Raw genomic sequence first — 14,479 nt, forward strand, 5'->3', positions numbered from 1 at the left:
ATTTGAAGCCGTCTTGAGTTTACTTTTGTGTATGGCATGAACATGTGTTCTAACTTCATTGATTCAGCATCACTTACTAAAGAGACTGTTTTTCTTCTACTGTTTTAATATATTCTTGCCTCCCTTGTCAAAGATTAATTGACTGTAGCCTGGAGGGTTTATTTCTGGGCTCTGTTTTCTATTCCATTGATTGAGATGTCTCATTGATCCAGATGTCTATCTTTATGCCAAAGACATGTTGTTTTGATTACTGTAACTTTGCAGTATTTTCTGAAGTCTGGGGTGGTTATCTATCTTTTTTTTTCTATTTTCTTCAGGGTTTTTTTTTTTTTTTTTTTTGGCAATTCTAGACTTTTATGGTTCCATATAAATTTTAGGATTATCTGTACTAATTTTGTGAAAAAATATCTTGGGTAATATGATAGATCACATGAAATTTATATATGGCTTTAGGTAGTATTGCTATTATAACAATATTAATTTTGTAATCCAAGAGCATGGGATAGCTTTTGATTTCTTTGAACCAGCTTCAGTTTTCTTTACCAGTGTTTTATAGTTCTCAGCATATAAGTCTTTCTCCTCCTTGGTCAGCTTTATCACTAAATGCTTAAATTTAAAAAAAATGTTATTTTATATTGGACTATATTTGATTTATTAATAAAATGTGTTAGTTCTAGGTGTACAGCAAAGTGATTCAGTTATACATATACATGATTTTTTTTTCAAGTTCTTTCCCCATTTAGGTCATTAGTTTCTTTAAATGTGATTTTAAAATGGATTTCTTTTTTACTTTCCTTTACTGATATTTCATTGTTAGTATAAATAAATGCAAGTGATTTCTGTATGTTAGCCTTGTATCCTGATACTTTCCTTCCATTTTTTAAAATCAGTTCTAGTAGTTTTCTGAGGAATTTTTAATATCTACAGGCTGAACTTAGTATCTACAGGCTTAGCAAATTTTAAATCTATAATAAAGTATCATTAGCTGTAAGTAGTATGCTGCAGAATAGATCTTTGGAATTTACTTATCTGGCATAACTGAAACTTTGTGCCATTTAACCACTGTCTCTTCATTTCCTCCTCTTATCAGACCCTGGTAATCACCATTCTACACTCTTCTTCCAGAAGTTTGACTTTTTTAGGTTCCATGTATAGGTGACATGGTACAGTTTTTATTTGTTTCTGTCTTATTTCACTTAGCGTATGTCCTCCAGTTCCATCCAAGTTGTCACAAATCACAGAATTTTCTATTTTTTAAGGCTGAGTAATATTCCATTGTGTGTATGTATGTGTGTCTGTTATAACATTTTCTTTACCCATTTATTCACTGATGGATATTAGATTGTTTCCATATGTTGGCAATTGTGAATAGTCCTGGAATGAATATGATAGTACAGGTATCCTGATTTCATTTTCTTTGGATAAATGTCCAGAAGTGGGCTTACTGGATCACATGGTAGTTCTGTTTTTCAGTATTTTGGGAAAGCTCCATATGTTTTCCGTAAAGCCTGTACCAGTTACATTCCCACCAACAGTGTACCAAGGCTCCTTATTTTTCAACACGTGATTGCCAAACACTTGTTATCTTTTGTTTGATAATAATCATTCTCATAGTTATGAAGCAATAGGTCCTGTGGATTTGATTTGCATTTTCCTGATGATTAATGATATTAAACACATTTTAATGTACCTGTTAACCTCTTCTTCTGAGAAATATTTATTCAGGGCCTCTTTCCATTTTCTAAATTGGATTATTTGTTTATTTGCTAATGAGTTATTGGAATCCCTTATGTATTTTGGATAAAATCAATTATTAGACATGTGGTTTACAGATATATTCTCCCATTCTGTACACTGTCTTATCATTTTGCTGATTGTTGCCTTTGTCATGCAAAAGATTTTTATTTTTTTCTCTAACCCCATTTGTTAATTTTTACTTTTGTTGTATGTGCCTTTGTGTGTCACATCCAAAAAGTCATTGCCAGGAACAGGGTCATGGAGCCCTTTCCTCATATTCCCCCCAACCCTTAGGAATTTTGTGGTTTCAGATGATAGATTTAGGTTTTAATCTGATTTTGGTTGGTTTTGTGTATCCAATTTCATTCTTTTGCATGTGGATATCAAATTTTCCCAACAATCTATTGAAGAGATTATCCTTTCCTCTCACTGTATTGTATTTTTGAGACCCTTGTAGAAGATTAGTTGTCCATAGATATGCGGGTTTCTAGCCAGGTCTTTTATTTTGTCCCATTGGCTTATGTGCCTGTTTTTATGAAATATACTTTTTTATTAGTTTCTAACATAATTTGAAATCTGGAAGTATGGTGCTTCCAACTTTGTTCTTGCTCAAGATCCTTTTACATATTCAGTGCTTTTTGTGACTCCATATACATTTTAGGATTATTTTTTCTATTTATGTGAAAAATGCCTTTGGAATTTTATAGGAAATTCATTGAATCTGTAGATTGCTTTGAGTAATATGGGAATTTTTGCAATATTAATTATTCAGTTTATGAGCATGAAATATCTTTCCATTTATGTTTGTCTTCTTAAATTTTTTCATCAAGGTTTTATAGTTTTTAATGTATAGATCTTTCATCTCCTTTGCTACATTTTAATCTTTTTGAAGCTATCATAGATGCAGTTGGCTAAAAGTGACCTCCAAAAGGACTTATGCCAAACCTCACCTCCCAAGACTGTTTCTGCCAGTGACCCTGTCCCTGCAGCAGGCCACTGCTGACCCACTCCTCTGCAGGAGACCCTCAAACACTCGCAGGCAGGTCTGACTCTGTCTCTTACAGGGTCACTGCTCCTTCCTGCTGGGTCCTTGTACACACACAGTTTTGTTTGTGCCCTCCAAGAATCTCTGTTTCCTCTAGTCCTGTGGAAGTTCTGTAATCAAATCCCACTGTCCTTCAAAGTCAGATTCCCTGGGGACTCCCAGTGCCTTTGTGGGATCAGATGATCAGGTTATTGTGGGGCCTAGAACTTTTGCAACAGTGCGAGAATTCACTCTCATTCAAAGTTTGTCTCTGTCTCATTCACATCCCTTTTCTGTTCTAGGATCAAATCTAGGATTGTCATGGGCTTGGTCTTCTTCTTTGAATCAAAAATGGCCGTGTCTCTTCCTCTCTATGCGATAGACAAGACCACTTGGTGTACACTTGTGCTGAGTCATGCCGAGAAAACTTCTTAGTGATGTGGACTTGGTGTCAGACACAGCCATGGAAAAAGTGGAGATTCTGGGAAAGCAAATGAGAGGCAAGGTAAAAAAGAGAAGCCAAAATCTCATCAGACTGAAGAGGCAGCAGAAGAAAAGGAAGAAATGATTTCCCCCAAAGCTAAAAAGGTTAAAAAGAAAGCAGGGCCTTCTGAGGTTGCAATGAATTCTCCTAAATCCATAAAAGGCCAAAAAGAAAGAAGGGCCATCTCAAGATGACATTATTTCTCCTAAAAACAAAAGTTAAAAAAAATCGAAGAAGCCCTGTGAAAAGACAATTGTTTCTCCTAAAACCAAAAAAGTTATAAAAAATGAAGAGCCTTCTGAGGAAAAGTTGGTGCACCTAAGCCCAAAAAGATGAAGAAAGAAAAAGAAATAAATGAAGAAACTGGAGAGCAAAGCCACAACTTCAAGAATAGGTTCCCTGTTTTTGGATCTGACTCCAAATCCAAGGAAGCTACCAGTGAAGAAAACAGTGAGTTAGAGCAGGAAATGACTGTGGAGCAAAAACAAAAAGGAGCTTTCTCTAATTTTCCCATATCTGAAGAAACTATTAAACTTCTCAAAGCCCAGGGAGTGACCTTCCTGTTTCCCATACAAGCAAAGACGTTTCACCAGGTCTATAGTGGAAAGGATTTGATTTCACAGGCATGGGCAGGAACCAGAAAGACATTCTCCTTTGCTTTCCCTTTGGTTGAGAAACTTCAGGGAGATCTGCAAGACCGGAAGAGAGGCGGTACCCCTCAGGTACTGGTTCTTGAACCCACAGGGAGTTGGCAAGTCAAGTAAGCAGGGACTTTAGTGACATCACAAAAAAGCTGACAACAGCTTGTTTTTATGGTGGAACATCCTATAGAGGGCAAATTGAATGCCTGAGGAAGGGGACTGATATCCTGATTGGGACATCAGGTCGTATCAAAGATCACCTGCCTGTGTCTTTTTCAATTTTGATTTCCTCAGGGTGTATCGGAGAAGGCAATGGCAACCCACTCCAGTGTTCTTGCCTGGAGAATCCCAGGGTCGGGGGAGCCTGGTGGGCTGCCATCTGTGGGGTTGCACAGAGTCGGACGCCACTGAAGCGACTTGGCAGCAGCAGGGTGTGGACCTAAGAGTGGGATTGCTGGGTCATATGGTGGTTTTGTTCCTAGCTTTTTTTTTTTTTAGGAATCTCCATACTGTCTTCCATAGTGGTGATATCAATTTATATTTCCAGCAACAGTGCAAGAGGGTTCTCTTTCCGCTACACTCTCTCCAGCATTTATTGTTTGTAGACTTTTTGATGATAGTCATTCTGGCCAGTGTGAGGTGATATCTCATTGTAGTTTTAATTTTCATTTTTCTAATAATGAGCAATGTTGAGCATCTTTTCAAGTGTTTGTTAGCCATTTGTATGTCTTCTTTGGAGAAATGTCTGTTTAGGTCTTTTTCCCACTTTTTGATTGAGTTGTTTGTTTTTCTAGTATTGAATTGTATGAACTGCTTGTATATTTTGGAAATTAATCCTTTGTAAGTTTTTTTTCATTTGCTATTATTTTCTCCCATTCTGAGGGTTGTCTTTTCACCTGGTTTATAGTTTCCTTTGCTATGCAAAAGCGTTTAAGCTTAATTAGGTCCCAGTTGTTTAATTTTTTTACTTCCATTATTCTAGGAGGTGGGTCATAGAGGATCTTGCTTTATGTCATTGAGTGTTCTGCCTATGTTTTCCTCTAAGAGTTTTACAGTTTCTGGTCTTATTCAGCACTATTTACAACAGCTAGACCATAGAAGCAACCTAGATGTCCACTGACAGATGAATGGATACTGAAGTTTTACATACACACAATGAAATATTACTTAGCATTAAAAAGGAACACATTTGAGTCAGTTCTAATGATGTGGATAAATCTAGAGTCTGTTATACAGAATGAAGTAAGTCAGAAAGAGAAAGATAAATATCATATACTAATGCACATATATGGAATCTAGAAAGATGGTATTGATGAATTTATTTGCAGGGCACCAATGGAGAAACAGACAGAGAGAACAGACATATGGACATGGGGAGAGGGGTGGAGAGGGTGAGATGTATGGAGAGAGTATCACAGAAACTGACATTACCATATGTAAAATAGATAGCCAATGGGGATTTGCTATATGTCTCAGGAAAGTCAAACAGGGGCTCTGCATCAACCTAGAGGGGTGGGATGGGGAGGGAGATAGAAGGGAGTTTCAAGAGGGAGGGACATATGTATACTTATGGCTGATTCATGTTGATGTTTGAAAGAAAGCAACAAAATCCTTTAAAGCAAGTATCCTTCAATTAAAAAATAAATTAACTTAAGAAAAAGACCACCTGCAGAATGGCAAGCTAGATCTCACCAAACTTAAGCATGTTGTCCTGGATTGGTTGACCAAATGTTGGACAAGGGCTTTGATGATCAAGTGGAAGAGATTTTATCCATGGCATGCAAGAATGATTCAGAAGACAACCTAAAACATTACTTTTTTTCTGCAACTTGCTTCCATTGGTTGTGTAATGTTGCTAAGAAATACATGAAATCTACATATGAACAAATGGACCTGATTGGTAAATAGACGCAGAAAATGGCAATAACTGTAGAGCATGTGGCTATCAAGTGCCACTGGACTCAGAAGGCAGCAGTTATTGGAGATAGTGGTTTTCAAGGGTATCGTATTTTGTGAAATGAAGAAAGAAACCCAGGAGTTGTCGCAGAATGTGGCCGTAAGGTACAATGCCCAGTCATTGCACAGAGACAATCCATAGAAGCAAAGGCAAATCACCAGGAAAGGTTTTAGAAATGGTGATTTTGGAGTTTGGGTTCCAACCAATGTTGCTGCACGTGGGTTAGACATCCCTGAGGTTCACCTGGTTGTTCAAAGTTTTCTGCCAAAGGATGTGGAGTCCCTACATTCATCGTTCTGGGTGAACAGGTAGAGTTGGAATGACCGGGATTTGCATCTGCTTTTCCCAGCACAAAGAAGAATACTAGTTAGCCCAAGTGGAGCAAAAAGTGGGAATTACATTTAAGCGAATAGGTGTTCATTCTGAAACAGAGATAATAAAAGCTTCTAGCGAAGATGCCATCAGGCTCTTGGACTCCGTGCCTCCCGCTGCTATTGGTCACTTCGAGCAGTCAGCCGAGAACCTGACTGGGGAGCAGGGAACCTTGGAAGCCCCTGCAACAGCCCTGACCCACTTCTCCGGTGCCACGTCGGTAGACCAGCGCTCCGTGAACAACTCAAATGAAGGCTTTGTGACCATGATCGGCAGTGCGCGATTGCAATGCCAAACATTAGTTCTGCTTGGAAAGAACTTGAAGAGCTCTTGGGTGAGGATACTGATTCCAAAGTGAAGGGAATGGTCCTTCTCAAAGGAAAGCAGGGTGTTTGCTTTGACATCCCTACTGCAGCAGTAACAAAGTACAGGAAGAGTGGCGTGATTCACGGCGCTGGCAGTTTTCTGTGGCTACGGAGCAGTCAGAGCAAGAAGGACCAGGGAAGGATAGCGCAACTTCCAAGGGCAGCTGAGGTGTCAGGCGACAGCGGGAAAGAAGTAGAATCTTCAGAGGACAGCGATCAGGAGGCGACAACAAAAGACTGAGTTAGGCGCTCAGTCGTGTCCGACTCTTTATGACCCCGTGGACTAGCCCACCAGGCTCCTCTGTCCATGGAATTCTCCAGACAAGAATACCGCAGTGGGTTGCCGTTTCCTTCTCCAGGGGACCATCCTGACCCAGGGATTGAACCTGGGTTCCGGTATTGCAAGTAGATGCTTTACTGTCTGAGCTACTAGGGAAGCCTAATAGGGAAGCAACAAAAGTTACAGATTCCAAAACAAAGGCCAGAGGCAGAGTTTTAATAAAGCATTCGGACAGTAATTTAAAGTAGAGGATTTATTTGGCAAAAACAGAGCTATGTTCAGCAACATGGAACTGAACATTATTTTTTATGCAAAGTTAAAAGCACATTGTATTTCCATCCTGACCGGTTTCCCAGTCCCCATTTCTTCAAGAGAGGTAAACTTCATCTAAAATATTTCATCTGATTTATGATTGTCATTTATAACTTTATTGCTACTTCTGTCTTGGGTATTCCTTTAGAAAAGGTGTATGGATTAATTACATATTCTAATGTATTGTCTATAGATTCTACGATAGAGTCAAGCAAGTATCTCTGATACTGTTTAAATTGACCTGTCTTTATACTTAGAAATGTCTCTTAATAGTAGGCTTCCCTGGAGGCTCAGATGGTAAAGAATCCGCCTGCAATGCCAGAGACTTGTGTTCAATTCCCTGGGTGGGGAATATCCTCTGGAGAAGGAAATGGCAACCGACTCCAGTATTCTTGCCTGGAGAATTCCATGGACAAAGAAGCCTTGTGGGCTACAGTCCATGGAGTTGCAAAGAGTCAGACAGGACTGGGCAACTATCACTCACACTCACTGTTAATAGTGTCTTTCCTAAATATCATGGGGAATGCGACAGTTTTTAGAGAAACACTTTGAGCACCCAAGGCTTTGTTCTCTGACTGGTACTCCTCAGTCATTTGACTGCCAATTACTCCTATGGTCCTATGATGGATCTTCTAAAAATTAACAGTGAGCAATATTTTGAAGCAAAGTTTCACACTTATCTGTGATGGAACACAGCTTATACCAGCATATGTTCTAGATTTGGAGCAAGAAGAGATAAGAAAGCCTTCCTCAGCGATCAGTGCAAAGAAATAGAGGAAAGCAACAGAATGGGAAAGACCAGAGATCTCTTCAAGAAAATTAGAGATACCAAGGGAACATTTCATGCAAAGGTGGGCTCGATAAAGGACAGAAATGGTATGGACCTAACAGAAGAAGAAGATATTAAGAAGAGGTGACAAGAATACACAGAAGAACTATACAAAAAAGATCTTCACGACCAAGATAATCATGATGGTGTGATCACTCACCTAGAGCCAGACATCCTGGAATGTGAAGTCAAGTGGGCCTTAGAAAGCATCACTATGAAAAAAGCTAGTGGAAGTGATGGAATTCCAGTTGAGCTATTTCAAATCCTGGAAGATGATGCTGTGAAAGTGCTGCACTCAATATGTCAGCAAATTTGGAAAACTCAGCAGTGGCCACAGGACTGGAAAAGGTCAGTTTTCATTCCAATCCCAAAGAAAGGCAATGCCAAAGAATGCTCAAACTACCGCACAATTGCACTCATCTCACATGCTAGTAAAGTAATGCTCAAAATTCTCCAAGCCAGGCTTCAGCAATACATGAACCGTGAACTTCCAGATGTTCAAGCGGGTTTTATAAAAGGCAGAGGAACCAGAGATCAAATTGCTAACATCTGCTGGATCATGGAAAAAGCAAGAGAGTTCCAGAAAAACATCTATTTCTGCTTTATTGACTATGCCAAAGCCTTTGACTGTGTGGATCACAATAAACTGTGGAAAATTCTGAAAGAGATGGGAATACCAGACCACCTGACCTGCCTCTTGAGAAACCTATCTGCAGATCAGGAAGCAACAGTTAGAACTGGACATGGAACAACAGACTGGTTCCAAATAGGAAAAGGAATACATCAAGGCTGTATATTATTACCCTGCTTATTTAACCTACATGCAGAGTACATCATGAGAAACAGGCTGGAAGAAGCACAAGCTGGAATTAAGATTGTCGGGAGAAATATCAATAACCTCAGATATGCAGATGACACCAATATGACACTTATATGCAGATATGGCAGAAAGTGAAGAGGAACTAAAAAGCCTCTTGATGAAAGTGAAAGAGGAGAGTGAAAAAGCTGGCTTAAAGCTCAACATTCAGAAGACTAAGATCATGGCATCTGGTCCCATCACTTCATAGGAAATAGGTAGGGAAAGAGTGGAAACAGTGTCTGACTTTATTTTTTTGGGCTCCAAAATCACTGCAGATGGTGACTGCAGCCATGAAATTAAAAGACGCTTACGCCTTGAAAGGAAAGTTATGGCCAACTTAGATAGCATATTCAAAAGCAGAGACATTACTTGGCCAACAAAGGTCCATCTAGTCAAGGCTATGGTTTTCCCAGTGGTCATATATGGATGTGAGAATTGGACTGTGAAGAAAGCTGAGCACTGAAGAATTGATGCTTTTGGACTGTGGTGTTGGAGAAGACTCTTGAGAGTCCCTTGGACTGCAAGGAGATCCAACCAGTCCATTCTGACGGAGATCAGCCCTGGGATTTCTTTGGAAGGAATGATGCAAAAGCTGAAACTCCAGTACTTTGGCCACCTCATGCAAAGAGTTGACTCATTGGGAAAGACTCTGATGCTGGGAGGGATTAGGGGCAAGAGGAGAAGGGGACAACAGAGGATGAGATGGCTGGATGGCATCACTGACTCGACGGACGTGAGTTTGAGTGAACTCCAGGAGTTGGTGATAGACAGGGAAGGCTGACCTGCTGCAATTCATTGGGTTGCAAAGAGTCGGACACGACTGTTTGACTGAACTGAACTGATATATTTGATAGGAGATAGTATTTAGTTTAGTCATTGTTATGTGTATTTTGATACATTTTTAGCTTCTCAATATAAGGTGATTCATGCTTCAGTTAATTCTTCACGGATTTTAAAAATATATGTATGTGTAATTATAAGTATTTTATTAGAAATTATTTTACATGGCCCTATAACTTTCTTCCTAAGTAAGGAAGCTGAATAAATGGTTCTTGATTATAATGTACTCCATCTCCTATTGGAAGATTAACATGATTTACCAAGAAGGGAGTAGGGGTATAGCATTGGATTGCTGAAGAGTCAGAAAATCACTGAAAGTATTTTCTACATGCAAGGAGACATTCATATGTATTGAGAGCAAAGAGAAGGGCAAGTGAAGGTGCATGATGAAACTTTTTAAATAATGAAAACGTAATTGTTCATTAATGTTTCTAGAGTTCAACTTCTAATGGGCAAGCTAGGGATTTTAGGTACAATGATCCAATTTAGTTTCTCAAAGCTTAGCTCCTATACTACAGTATAGGATCTCTTTCTGTTAGACTGCTACTCCTACTGCTAGCTGAAAGGTTGCAGCTACCTGGAGACTTCTTTTTAAGAACAAACTATATGGTTATTTTTAGGTTGTTGCTTTGAGGGAACGGAAGAACCTAATATAGCCCCAGGATGGGTATTACTCTGAGGTCTCAAGTGATATTTCTCTGGGAAACTGCACATGATACAGGGAACTTGAGAGTAGCATTTTCTTAATGCCTTAATTCCTGTAAGTTCTGTACTGGGAACCTTGAGAAATAAACTATGATGGGGGAATTCAAACCCATGGCCTGTCTTATTTTTATTTAATTATTTTGAACAACTGAAATCTTTCTAGACACTGGTTTCTCTGACTGGGTCTTTATAGCCAACTGCTTCTTACTCAGTCACCTTTACAGTTGGCTCAAAAGTTAACTCCTGATTCTTGAGGCAGAATTCTTTCTCTGTTTAGACTTCAGTTCTGTCCTTGAATCCTGACTGCATGTCTCTTTGTTCTCACATTCTCTTTGCTTTTATTCTTTCATCCACTTATCAGTGTTATTGCTTGAACTCCTCATGGTTTCCCATCAAACCAGAGGGAGTTAGGTAATTGATGACCAACAACTCTTGCCTTGTGGATCACATTTTACTAAATTCTGATTTTGCTGAGATACTAAGCTTACTTAAATAGCAACTGAAGCATTTAAGTTTGCATAGAAATGGCTTGGTTTATCAAATAGATTGAACGGGCAGTGTACCTGACCTTTAGGAAGAAAGAATCAGAAAGTAAAGAAGATTAATGGGAATTTCACTTTACATGGCTTAGGACAACATGACCATCTCAATAAATGAAGCCAAAGTTTCTCCTGGATCCCAGAATTCAAGCCATATTTATAAATGTATAATTCAACTACTGTATGGTTTAAATAGGTTTGTTGGGCTAGCCTGGGAAATAATATCATTTTTACTATTTTCTACAGAGAAATTATTTTCCAGTTTATGTATGAGACAACTCAATGAACTTTTAAAATATAATCAATTTTTATGTTGGAACTATCTATGGGCAGCAGTTTCCTTACAGCTGTACATAAAATATTTTTACTATAAAATTGAGTTAATATATAAAAATACAGCTTTATGCCATAATAGTTGCTAGTACTTACCAAGAAAATGGCTGTGAATTCTTGGGCAAAATTAATGCCTGTCTTCTGTCTTATTAGATATAATTAACAATCAATAAAAAATACATGTGAGATGTTTTCTGAAACTTCAAAGATAATGAAATTGTTCTTATTCTTCAAAGCTGGGCATACCAACTGTGGCTATTTGTTCAAATAAAAGCAAAAATAAAGCAAATAGAAGAGTTCTATATTGTCAAGATGTTTTATTCTGCCTCAGGACAAACAACTAACAGGGAGGGAGCACAGCCCAACCATTAACAGAAAATTGGGTTAAAGATTTACTGAGCATGGCCCTGCCCACCAGAGCAAGACTCAGTTTTCCTCCAAAGCCAGTCCCTCCCTTCAGAAAAATAGAACAATCCTCTTATCCTCATTCATCAGAGAGCAGACAGAAGAAGCAAGAACTACAATCCCATAGCCTCCAGGATGAAAATCACAATCACTGAAAGCTAACCAAAATGATCACATGGGTCACAGCCTGTGTAGCTAAAAAATGCTATGAGCCATGCCATGCAGGGCCACCCGAGATGGAAAGGTCGTGGTGGAGAGTTCTGACAAAATATGGTCCACTGAGAAGGGAGTGGCCAACCACTTTAGTATTCTTGTCTCAAGAAACTCCACACTATGAAAAGGCAAAAAAAGAAGACACTGGAAGATGAGCCCCCCGGGTCGGTAGATGTCCAGTATGCTACTGGGGAAGAGCCGAGAAATAACTCCAGAAAGAATGAGGAGGCTGGGCCAAGACGGAAATGAAACTCAGTCATGGATGTGTCTGTTGGCAAGAGTGAAGTCTGATGCTCTAAATAACAATATTGCATTGGAACCTGGAATGTTAGATCCGTGAATCAAGATAAATTGGACATGGTCAAGCAGGAGATGGCAAGGTTGAGCATCAACAGTGAAGGGATCAGGGAGCTAAAATGGACAGGAATGGACAAATTTAACTCAGATGACCATTAGATCTACTACTGTGGGTAAGAATCCCTTAAAAGAAATGGAGTAGCCCTCAGAGTCAACAAAAGAGTCTGAAATGCAGTACTTGGATGCAACCTCAAAAATGACAGAATGAACTCAGTTTGTTTCCAAGGTGAACCATGCAATATCACAGTAATCCAAGTCTATGCCCTGACCAGTAATGCTGAAGAAGCTGAAGTTGAACAGTTCTATGAAGACCTACAAGACCTTCTAGAACTAACAACCAAAAAAGATGTCCTTTTCGTTATAGGGGACTGGAATGTGAAAGTAGGAAGTCAAGAATTACCTGAAATAACTGGCAAATTTGGCCTTGGAGTACAGAATGAAGCAGGGCAAAAGCTAGTAGAGTTTGGTCAAAAAAACAATTTCATCATAGCAAACACCCTCTTCCAACAACACAAGAGAAGACTCTACACATGGACATCACCAGATGATCAATTATGATGTCAGATCAATTATATTATTTGTAGCCAAAGATGGAGAAACTCTATACAGTCGGGAAAAACAAGACCAGGAGCTGACTGTGACTCAGATCACGAGCTCCTTACTGCAAAATCCAGGCTTAAGTTGAAGAAAGTAGGGAAAACAACTGGTCTACTCATGTATGACCTAAATCATATCCCTTCTGATTATACAGTGGAGGTGACAAAGGGATTCAAGGGATTAGACCTGGTTGAATATCAAGAGAATTACAGACAGAGGTTCAAAATGTTGTACAGGAGGTGGTAACAAAAACCATCACAAAGGAAAGAAAATTCAAGAAGGCAAAGTGTTCATCTGAAGAGGATCTACAAATAGCTGAGAAAAGAAGAGAAGCAAAAGGTAAAGGGGAAAGGGAAAGATATATCCTACTGAGTGGAGATTTCCTGAGAATAACAAGTACAGATAAGAAGGCCTTCTTAAGTGAACAATGCAAAGAAATAGAGGAAAATAATAGAATGAGAAAAACTGGAGATCTTGTCAAGAAAATTGGAGATATCATGGGAATATTTCATACAAAGATGGGCACAATAAAGGCCAAAACGACAAGGATCTGACAGAAACAGAAGAGATTAAGAAGAGGTGGCAAGAATACACAGAGAACTATATAAAAAAGGTTTTAATGGCCCAGATATCCATGATGGGTAGTCACTCACTGAGATCTAGATATCCTGGAGTGTGAAGCCAAGTAGGCCTTAGGAAGCATTACTATGAACAAAGCTAGTAGACATGATGGAATTACAACTGAGCTATTTAAAATCTAAAAGATGATGCTGTCAAAGTGCTGTACTAAATAATTTAAATAAGCAAGGAAAGGTTTATTCAAAACACTTGCATAAGAGAAGACAGGCTGAATTTAACTTTGTTGAAACAGAAGCTCAGAGAGTTTTTAAACACTAGTGTGAGCTACTAGACTGGTACTGGATGAAAATTTGGAGAAAAGTTGTCAGTTAGATTAGGCCATATGTGTTTGCTAACTTGCTGATCACAATTAGTCTCATACACTTTCACAGAGACTGGGCAATAGGGGGACTATCTTTCTTGATTATAATAATTCAATAGAATGATCTCCATTTCCTTGAAAAAGACATTCCTGGGTTGTCAAATTGGCAAGAGTCTGGAAGATGATTAACATATCAAAGGGTAGAAAAATACAATTGCAAGTTTTCTAAAAATAAATGTTCTAAGAAAATAGAAATCAGGGGTCTGCAACCAAAAAGGAAAAAACACATTACAGAAACTCAATAAAGATTTTTAAAAAGTAGAAAGTTATGTCCCAAATGAAGGGAGAAGATACAACCCCAGGAAAACAACTAAATTAAGTGGAGATAGGCAGACTTCCAGAAAACGAATTCATAAAAATGATAGTGAAGAATCCAGTGGAAAACAGTAGAGATGATGCAAAATATGTTTGTCAAAGACCTAAACAAAGACCTACTGTGACAAGAACTAAAGAACAAACATACAAAGATGAATAATACACTGCTGCTGCTGCTGCTAAGTCACTTCAGTGGTGTCCGACTCTGTGCGACCCCAGAGACGGCAGCCCACCAGGCTCCCCTGTCCCTAGGATTCTCCAGGTAAGAACACTGGAGTGGGTTGCCATTTCCTTCTCCAATGCATGAAAGTGAAA

At 38.8% G+C, this 14,479-nt stretch overlaps 1 pseudogene; it reads left to right on the forward strand.

Annotated features, from left to right (window-relative positions):
* Positions 1–3,176: 3,176 nt before the first annotated feature.
* LOC109568266 (nucleolar RNA helicase 2-like) lies at positions 3,177–7,098 on the forward strand (annotated as a pseudogene).
* The last annotated feature ends 7,381 nt before the right edge of the window (positions 7,099–14,479 follow it).

The sequence above is a fragment of the Bos indicus genome, chromosome 14 (genome assembly GCF_029378745.1).
Source record: "Bos indicus isolate NIAB-ARS_2022 breed Sahiwal x Tharparkar chromosome 14, NIAB-ARS_B.indTharparkar_mat_pri_1.0, whole genome shotgun sequence".
NCBI classification, from domain to species: Eukaryota; Metazoa; Chordata; class Mammalia; order Artiodactyla; family Bovidae; genus Bos; species Bos indicus.